Source organism: Zootoca vivipara, chromosome Z1 (genome assembly GCF_965207765.1).
Source record: "Zootoca vivipara chromosome Z1, rZooViv2.hap1.1, whole genome shotgun sequence".
Classification (NCBI taxonomy): Eukaryota; Metazoa; Chordata; class Lepidosauria; order Squamata; family Lacertidae; genus Zootoca; species Zootoca vivipara.
The window spans coordinates 14807209-14817989 of record NC_142583.1 but is presented as its reverse complement, the minus strand read 5'-3'; the positions used below and the strand labels follow the sequence as shown (position 1 = coordinate 14817989).

General features: G+C 43.0%; 1 long non-coding RNA gene across 1 annotated transcript; it reads right to left on the bottom strand.

Annotated features, from left to right (window-relative positions):
- Positions 1 to 467: 467 nt before the first annotated feature.
- Positions 468 to 8674, bottom strand: LOC148687284 (uncharacterized). The gene is made up of 3 exons (XR_015947289.1): positions 8047 to 8674; positions 5041 to 5228; positions 468 to 1700 (listed from the first exon to the last, which is right to left on the bottom strand). It is a non-coding gene; the product is annotated as an uncharacterized LOC148687284 (long non-coding RNA).
- Between the last annotated feature and the right edge of the window lie 2107 nt (positions 8675 to 10781).

Sequence of the window (10781 nt, the reverse complement as noted above, 5' to 3'; positions counted from 1 at the left end):
CTTGGGTTTGATGGACCCCACATGACAGCAATTGTCTCTAAACAAGCCCCAAGTTTTTCAAACACAACAGATTTACTGAGTGTGGATTTGTCGTCTTCTATCTCTCCATAAAGGGACCCAGGTGGCACTGTGGTTAAACCACTGAGCCTAGGGCTTGCCGATCAGAAGGTCGGCGGTTCGAATCCCTGTGACGGGGTGAGCTCCCGTTGCTCGGTCCCAGCTCCTGCCAACCTAGCAGTTCGAAAGCACGTCAAAATGCAAGTAGATAAATAGGAACCGCTACAGCGGGAAGGTAAATGGCGTTTCCATGTGCTGCTCTGGTTTGCCAGAAGCGGCTTTGTCATGCTGGCCACATGACCTGGAAGCTATACGCCGGCTCTCTCGGCCAATAATGCGAGATGAGCGCGCAACCCCAGAGTCGGTCACGACTGGACCTAATGGTCAGGGGTCCCTTTACCTTTTATCTCTCCATAAAGATTATTTTAAATTGGAGAAACTGTGCATCCCTTGATGCTGGAGAGTCGTGAAATATGTAAACCAGATCGACGTATTAGAGCATAACATATTTTATACTCACTTTTAAGAGTCAATATGTCCTTGCAATCACAAAGGGTGTCACGTGTCACAGGTATCATGACTAATACAGTATTGTGCTCCACGTGCTTGCTGACTTACCCACAAGGACTTGCTTCTTCCTCTCTCAGCCAACATCTCATCAGCGATCCATGGCTCAGACATTCTGACCTGCATGAGAGCATCTCCTCCTACCCATTAGGAGCACAACTCACTGACCAGAGTAGCTGGCATAATTACCAGCTGTCTGATGAACCCCAGTATTTGTTTAATACTCTTAATTTTTAAAACATTTAGGACATGATTCACCTGCTTTTAAGTTGCATGAGTTTTGGCTGGAGCAATGTGTAGCCTGACGCTGTCAGGGTTTACTGGCAAGCTGGAAGCAACTTCCACTGAACTGTGGGACTACAGCATGGGAATTGCACTCAGCAAGGGAGCCTGCTCACCTCCTGGTCAGAAAGAATGCACTGTAATCATTAGATCATGCCATGTCATGGTAACAATAGACCTTTCTTAAAAATACAGGGGGCAGGGAGGGAACCAACCTAAAAGCACTTCAGTACATTGTAGACTTTTGTTTGTTTATTATGTTCAGGGGTGCCAACTTGAATAAAATATTGGGGGGTCCAGGGAAGCCCCGCCCACATAATTGATCCCAAGACATGTTGCATGCACACCATTTGAATGGCAATGCCAATCCACTTTAGGGGGACCTGGCCCTCTCAAATATGGGGGGGAGGGCGAAGGGTCCTTGGCCCCTAGAAACTGGATCCTATGATTTTGTTTATACGTAACAATAGCTATTAAACTGAAGGAGTCCAGGGCAGCAAACAATCATTACATGTAAGACTTAATTATTGAAATAGACACAGAAACACAAACAGCAATTAAAACAGAAATCAGTAAGCAAGAAAACTGTTTAAATCTAGTTCAAGTCAGACAGAAAGATCGTGCAGCCATAGCAATGACCAGAGGAGGAATGAGCGCTGGGAGTACTGCATCTGTAGCAGCTCAATCGGATGCCTTCATCTGCCCCAGCTGCAGCAAAGCATCTCTCTCCCATAATGGTCTCTACAGCCACAGCAGGCACTGTAACCAGAGTTGCTAGGTTAAAATGTATAAACCTAAAATGTTGGAAATGTAAAGAGAAAGAAGGTTCTTTTTATCATATGTGGTGGTCTTGTAGTAAGGTTAAAACTTACTGGGAAATGATATATAATGAATTGAAAAAGATGTTTAAAATAACATTTGTAAAAAACAACAAAAACACAGAAGCTTTCCTTTTGGGAATTATAAGGACAGAACTACCCAAACTGTACAGAAACTTATTCATGGAGGCTACTACAGTGGCAAAAATGTTACTTGCCCCAAAATGGAAAGAAGCAGAAGTCCTAGCGGTTTATTGAATATTTACAGATAAATTGTAAACAGATAAGAACATTGGCAGGATTATTGCAATAACCTGCAGTTTAATAAGAGTATATATTTAAAGCAGATGAATAAATGAACAAATTAAGTTAATTTGGATATGCAGAAGATATTAAAAATACATTTAAGGAACTGCAGAAAGAGGGGGAAGGAAGTCAAGTTTGGAAATGTTAAAATGACTGTAGAATTATTGAAATGTATAAACCTGAAAATTATATTTAAAAAATTAAAAAGAGTTGCCATGTTGCCCCCAAGATTGAGGGGCCCCAGTGTGACACAAGTGATGTCACAGACACACACACAAAACGTTGCATCATCTGGAGGAGATGGCCACTGAAGGTGTGACTTGAAACCCTCAACCCTCAACCCATGTATGACATTGCACACAAACAATGCATGCTGCCCCCCCCCAACATTGAGCGGGGACCAGTCCCTTTCCAACAAATATTAAGGGGGCCGATGTGTTTTCGGCCCCCGGAGTTAGTGCACTTGCTTGTAACCTTCCAACAGTTTGACTTCACCCTCAAAGGTGTCTCCCATTGTCTCCCGAAACAGGTGGGTGCCAGCAACAACAAAAATGTGTTCCAAATGCCAAATGAAATAAGAACATTTTAAATCTGTGCCTGGTCATTCTTAGTGCGGGGGGCAGTTGGCTTTCTCCTGGAAGGGAGTTCCCATCGGGAGCACTGCAAGCAGGTCATAATCTGCTGGTCTTAAAGCACTGGGGCGCAGGGGGCATTGTGGTCTAAACCCCTGAGCCTCTTGGGCTTGCCGATCAGAAGGTCGGCAGTTCGAATCCCCGTGACAGAGTGAGCTCCTGTTGCTCGGTCCCAGCTCCAGCCAACCTAGCAGTTCGAAAGCACGCCAACAAGTGCAAGTAGATAAATAGGTGCCGCTGCGGCGGGAAGGTAAATGGCGTTTCTGTGCACTCTGACTTCCGTCACGGTCATCAGAAGTGGAAAGTTGTCTGTGGACAAATGCCGGCTCCCTCAGTCTGAAAAGCAAGATGAGCGTTGCAACCCCGTAGTCGCCTTTGACTGGACTTAACCATCCAGGTGTCCTTTATCTTTTTTACCTTAAAGCACTGGCATAGGAAGGCACCTTGGGCCTAATGGACTGGCCTTTACTACCATACCCTCCAACATTTCTCCAAAGAAAATAGAGACACCCCCGCCAACATTTCTCTGATGAAAATAGGGACGTCCTAAGAAAAAAATGGGACATTCTGGGATCAAATCAGGAACCAGGACAGCTTCTATAAATCCAGGACTGTGCCTAGAAAATAGGGACACTTGGAGGGTCTGAACTATAACAGAGACTTATTTCGAAGTGGAATGCCGAAGATTATTCTGGGCCTTTCTTTTGAGGGGGTGAGCAAAAAAGGTTTCTTGTTTGGATACATGGTTTGGATACAGGTGTAAACTGCAAAGGCAATGCTCTGGGGTGGGTGGGGTGGGGTGGGGGTCGGGTCACGAGAAATAAAATAAAAGGTTTGACAAAGAAAGTGTGTCAAAGCAAGAGTTTCCCATGCCTGTTTCGTTCTTTTGCGTCGTCTGCTGACTTTTACGAGTAGCCTGTTCAAAAGTGTGCTGCATGCCTTTTTATTCTCTTTCTTTTAAGGTGGGACACTGGGCGGGGTTGGACACACCATTTCTTTTGACCTGATGAACCAGGTGGGTTGGATCTGTTTCAACAGGGCGTAGGATCTCAGGCTGCTGAAGAATCCCAAGGTAAGTGCTCCAAGTTATGCGCTTCATCCTGCAGCTCCTGACCCGAGGTCAGCTCACCTTGCATTGTGCTAACTAACCTATTTCAAACACACCCTTGCAAACTGGTTTCAGCACCAAACACCACATCCATTAAGGGATAAAGGATCCTGCTCAAACAGCATTTGATTGATACGCTTCTCCATAAAAGAACTAGCTTCATAGAATCGTGGAACTGGAAGGAGGAATTGGAGGTGGAATTGGACCCTCCCAAAAATTTCTGATGAAAATGGGGACATGCTATTCTTATTCTTATTCTTATTCTTACCCTGCCCATCTAACTGGGTTGTCCCAGCCACTCTGTGTGGCTTCCAGCATATATTAAAACATAACAAAACATTAAACATTAAAAAACTTCACTATACAGGGCTGCCTTCAGATGTCTTCTAAAGGTTGTATAGTAACTTTTCTCTTTAGCTTGAGGCAGGGGAGTAAGAGGGGGGCGGGGTGGGTGGGTCAACCCGGGTGCCATCATGGAGGAGGGGTGACAAATTATCAAGGAACAATTACTGCCCTACTAGGGCGGTTCATTAAAAACTTTTTTTTTGAAAATGCCTGATCCAAAGGTCTTATCTTACTACACTAGGGATTATATAGCTATATATGACATTTCATGCATATCAGTTAATATCTTGACCCTCCTCCACGAAAAAAGCTGTTTACTTGGCCGTTTCCCTATGTCGTGAAGGCTGGAATTTCAATTCAGTGGAGCACTTAGTGTTCCCAACCCTAACCCTGTGGAAAGCCATCTAATTAGACTTTAATTTGATTTTGACAGGTTTTTAGGAGGTAATTTAATTATTGTTTGATTTTATACGAATGTTATGTATTTGATGTTAGCCGCCCTGAGCCTGACTTCGGCCGGGGAGGGCGGTATATACATAAAAGGTTGTTGTTGTTGTTGTTGATTATTATTATTATTCCTTCGTAAGAAAATATGAAATAACGTAAAACCATTTTTGCAGGCAAATAATACCTGTGTTTCTCATATTATAAGACACATCTTATATTTATTTTTTCCTCAAAAAACACACTATGGCTTATTTTCAAGGGATGTCTTATTTTTTTCCTCCTCCTCCTCCTGCCGCGGCCGGCATTGCTGCTGCGCCTATCACTATGTCTTATTTTTGGGGTATGGCTTATATTCCTTGAATGCTTAAAAATCCTGCTATGGCTTATTTTATGGGTATGTCTTAAAATATGAGAAACAGGGTAATAATCAATGGGGTGGGGCTTGACAAGAAATATTCTGCACTGGGTACCAACTGACCTTCCTATGCCTCTGGCTTGAGGGCTGCATAACTCCACACTTGCCAACATTTTTCTGATGAAAAGAGGGACATTCTGTTGTTGTTGTTGTTGTTGTTGTTGTTGTTGTTGTTGTTGTTGTTGTTGTTGTTGTCTCTACACTTGCCAACATATCTCTGATGGGGACTTCTTAAGGGAAATAGGGACTTCCTAAGGAAAAAAACAAGACATTCTGGAATCAAAACAGAAACTGGAATGGCTTCTGTAAATCCAAGACTGTCCCTGGAAAATAGGGGCACTAAGAGGGTCTGATATGCATCTGTCCCATATGGAAATCAAACCTGCAACCTTAGTACCATATTATCAGCACCACACTCTAACCAACTGAACTATCCAGGCTGTTATATGTTCCTAAGAGAGGCCAGCATGACTTGTGACCCACCAAACACTGCCTATCATTGCAGCCAAGTACCACTGTCTACCAGGTGCTTGGCAGGGTTCCTGTTTCTGCATTTCCTAAGCAGGCAGAAAAAGCAGTAAGTTGCCTCATAGGCCTCCAGACCTGATTTGGGGGGGCGGGGGGGCGGTTAACATTAGCTAGTGAGTCACACACATCACTCAGACCTAAGCCATCATAGTATTCGTTACCAATTTAAATAGCTGTTAAGTTTTTTTGTTTGCAAAATGCATAACAATCTCAATCTTCCTTTTCTGCAGTTAGTTTAGCAAAACAGACACTCTATCGTGAAACTACAAAAATGCACACAGTTGTCTTCGCAACAATGGACTAACATCGTTCTCTTTTGTGTTTTGATCACATTCCAGGCACATTGCCATTACAAATTCTTAATATGCTTTGTTTCATCTTTGTCAGTGTGTGTGTATATTATTCATGATAAAAGGTTACTACATTTTTTAAAAAACAGTTTATGAACTGCTGTGATATGAAACCTGACCCGAATATAATGATGATCTGCATTTTAGGGCTGTTCAGTACCAACTCCTGGCTTGCCAGTTAAAATATACCCAACAGGGAGCCACAGCTATTCTTGACCCTACAAGTTTTCAGGGCTTTTTTCCAGCTGGAGCTCAGTTCTGGCACCTCACAGGTAGGCACCATTGCCATTCTAAGAGAACAAGGAAGAAGTTCATGGTGAGCTCTGGCATCTCTTTTTCTAGAAAAACAGCACTGCATGTTTGCACACTCCAGTAGGGATTTAAAGAGCCTTGAATTTCTATCTTGTGTTCATTGCAATCAGTGCTGTTTGCGTTCCACTACAGTTCGACTTCCACTCAAACTTATGTTGTTTGTCTTGTTTGTTAAGGCTGAAACTAACATTATGTAATAATAATAATAATAATAATAATAATAATAATAATAATAATAATAATATTTTGCCCTCCCCTCCTTTGGGAACTGTAGTCCAGCACATTGGTTATCCCTTGTGTAGGAAATTATGAGTTAGGTGGACTAATGATTTCTAAAAGGCAGCCTCATGTGGCCTCACCCCAAGGAACTGTCGCGTTGTGGATATGCAATAGAACAGACAGCATCTCCACCAATCCCCCAATTTCCAGGATTCCTCCCGCCTGCCAATTATGGAGTATTATTCTAACCTTTCTATATTGGATTTTTTTTTTTTTGGATTGCACTGTTTGATTTATGTTACTAACTGTACAAATGTGTAATCAAATATTAACTAGATATCTAACATAACAGGTGACTAAACTTAGTAAATATTACTCTCACTTCATAGTCTTCAAAGCAGAGCAACCAAATCCACACACACGCTTTGGTTGTGTATTTGAAGTGGTTTGAAAGCTCAATTAGCCTCCACCCCCAGCAGCAGTAATCCATCAATTACTTCCTTAATATGAATTCAGAGAATATGCTTGGTGCATGTTTCTGACGGAGAGGCTGTCAATGGGACATCATCTAAAAGTGACAATGATACAAACACAGCCGTCCCTTGGAAGTCGAACGGAATCCGTTCCAGAAGTCCGTTCGACTTCCAAAATGTTTGGAAACCAAAATGCGGCTTCTGATTGGCTGCAGGAAGCTCCTGCAGCCAATTGGAAGCTGCAGGAGCCCCATCAGAAGTTGGGCTTCCAAAAATAGTTTGCAAACCAGAACAGTCACTTCTGGGTTTGCGGCATTCAGGAGCCAAACAGTTCGAGAACTAAGCTGTTTGAAAACCAAGGTACGACTGTACAAACCTGGCTTATGGAATACTGTTTGCAAAAGGTGTCCAACAGGTTTTTAAGTTGTCACACTCTGTTTCTGGCTTGACCCATGTTTTAAGACTTGGGTTGTTTCTGTAAAATGGGACAGGTCTGTAACTCAGTGTTAAGAGGGCTTGTTTTGCATATAGAAGGTTACAGTTCCAATTCCTGAGATCTCGAAGTGCAGCAGGGAAAAAGTACTCCTGTCTGAGCCACTCAGCATAGACCAGAAAGGTGCAGAACTTTGAACCTTCCAGGTGTCAGTGAACACCAGCTCCCATAAGCCTCAGCTGACATGAGAGCTGTATTCCGACAACATATAGAGGAAGCCACATTGGTTGACTGGTATACACCAGAGTTTCCTAAGTTTGGGTCTCCAGATGCTTTTGGACTCTTCATCATCCCTAGCTAGCAGGACCAGTGATGAGGGATGATGAGAATTATAGTCCCCCCCAAAAGCTGGAGACCCTGGTGTAGACAATACAGTACCGAGTCAATTGACTAATGATCTGCAGAAGGCAGCTTCATGGGCTAATATATCATTTCTTCTCCTCTGGGAACCATAGTGAAGGGAGCCAAAAATTCCCAACATAATTGTCCACATTTTCGCTGGGATGGCGGGGACGGGCAGGAGAGAAACCAATGCCTGTTACATTGACACAAAACTGATGTCAATTGGCAGAAGAGACAAAGACCATTTTTCTCATGTAATGTCAGAGAAGGCTTGGTTAATCCCATTTGTTCCTTCCTCCTCTGCTCTTAAAAGATAGCCTCTCCTTTGCTAGGGAAGGTCATTCTCACTCACCCATGAACTTCCATTTCCAATGTGCTTCAGAGGCTACCAAGCTTGTTTTCTTCTTCGGCAGCTGACCTGGATCCACACCAACAGCTCCTCCGCCCTTGCTGCTTCCCTTCCCACTTGATTTGGTCCCACACCCCAAGCCACCGACACCCTCCCTTCTTTTGCACAACTCTGTGGAGTGACAGAAGCAGCAGCTGTCTTTCCAGTCATTCTAGCCCTGGGATGGAAGGCCCACCCTGCAGGGCACATCCAGCCACGCCTGGAACTCTGTCCTGCAGTGTTCAGCAATTCCAGAGTGGGAGCTTACAGGCAAAGCTCTCCACAGCAGCCAACCAAGGGATCATGCTTCCTACAAAGTTAGCTGCACCCTTGGCCTCGAAGTGGATTGTGGCAAGCGTGACATTGAATGACTGGAGCAAGAATTCATCTAACTTGAGGAGGGCAGAATTCTGGATGCACTGCTCCAGAATTGTAGGTGTTCAGGATTGGGTTTCCCACACTCCTTCCTGCGATGTTCTTCTGGTCCCTCCAAAGGGCCTGTCTACTGGTGGTCACATGCTTAGCCCCTCAGATACTCTACTGGGACCACACTTCTCTTCAAACACCTGCTGACGTGGAGAGCGCTAGGATTTTCTTTTTTTAAAACAAACAAACAATTTTTATAAATTTTCAATTACAATAATCCAATAAAAGCCTCATTATAACAATGCCATTAATAATGCCAATCATTCAAATTCCAAATTATACAATTTAGGTTCCCCACCCCACCCCGCATGCTAGAATTGGTGGTTTGATGATTTACTATTTTCCTGCATTCCAGTCTTAAAGGTAAAAGGTAAAGGGACCCCTGACCATTAGGTCCAGTCGTGACCGACTCTGGGGTTGCACGCTCATCTCGCATTATTGGCCGAGGGAGCCGGCGTATAGCTTCCAGGTCATGTGGCCAGCATGACAAAGCCGCTTCTGGCAAACCAGAGCAGCACATGGAAACGCCGTTTACCTTCCCGCTGTAGCGGTTCCTATTTATCTACTTGCATTTTGACGTGCTTTCGAACTGCTAGGTTGGCAGGAGCTGGGACCAAGCAACGGGAGCTCACCCCGTCACAGGGATTCGAACCGCCGACCTTCTGATCAGCAAGCCCTAGGCTCAGTGGTCTTACAAATTTCCATTACACTCCAGTCAGAATAACAAACCCACTGCAATTTTAAGGACTTCCATTCACATTAACACATTAAATGATTTATAGTCCTACAGGTGAAGCATTCAAACTCCCTCTTTGTTCTTCTTGTGTGTGGCAATTATTCTGTCCAGAACAGTAGGATTTTCCATTTGTTGACTGGTTTGTAAGTCATGTTGGGTTGTGATTAGCAAAATCAATCAATCAATCAATCAATCAATCATCTGTTCCAATCAGCAGTGGTCAGTGGGCCCTGCTGCTTACCTGGATTCCCAAAGTCAGGGTTGCTGCCAGTTACCAAAAGAAAGAGGTGGATAGGGGAGGAAGCAGGGAAGTTTGCCAAAAGGAATGCGAAATATACTCAGGGCTTTGTGTGTGTATATATAAATTTTGGTTTACAATTTATTTAAAATTAAGATGAATGTAAAACAAATGAGTGTGTCTTTTGTTTATTTCCCATTGTTTTTTAAAAAAACAAGTTCACCCTCCTCACTTATCCCTCAACCTGTATACAGCATTAAGTCTCACATCAAATATAACTGATCTGTGCAAAAGACTTTGTGATCTGAAAATACAGGTGATGCATGTACTTTTGTAACCCAAGCAAATTTTTAATAAAAACATTTTTTTTCTTTTTAAAAAGAAAGAAATGTGACCGCTTTGAATTATCATCCTTACAACAAATGTTTCTCTTTGTACCCTCCAAGCTAGATCCCAGAACTTGACATCCTATTGATTGCATTGCTGTACTACAGTGGTGCCTCGCTTAACGAATGCCCTGCTTAACGAAATTTCCACTTAACGAAAGGATTTTTCGAGTGGAGCTTGCCTCACTAGACGAATGCGTTTTACGAAAAATTCGTCTAGCGAATCGCGGTTTCCCATAGGAATGCATTGAAATTCAATTAATGCGTTCCTATGGGCAAAAAAAAAGTCAAAAAAAATTCAGTGCATTCCTATGGGATTTGCTAGACGAATTTTTCGTTATAAGAAAAGACCCGTGGAACGAATTAATTTCGTCTAGCGAGGCACCACTGTATCAGGAAAGGAACACACCACCAGTTGAGGGAGCCATGTTGGATTCTATGTAGATTTACTCAGACATCTGTCACTGAGTTTTCATTCAAGGACTGTGGAAAGTGCTTCATCTAACCATATTGAAACAGCTGCTGATATTTCGCAATGGCTGGTATAGTCTGTCAGGCAGGTTGTTATACATGGAATCTGACTACTTTGGTTCCCTGGCAATTAAAAAACCTCACACTTTGTTGTCTCGACTGTGTTAAATACTGCCATCTCTTACCCATGCAATATCATCGTCCTAGGTTGGTGACTAGTTATCCCATACACAAACAGTATAATATAACCAGTTCCGTTCATTTTAATAGGAAAGTTTTATAATGCAAGAGTTAATGATAGTAAAATAATTTCACACAGTGATTTTCCAGCTTTAGCTTGCTGCATAATCCATTTGCATCTTCACAGAAGCCACGTAAGGGTTTGGTTATCTAGAGAGATTATAGTGATTTACTCACAAGCACAGGCTGGATTCATGACTGA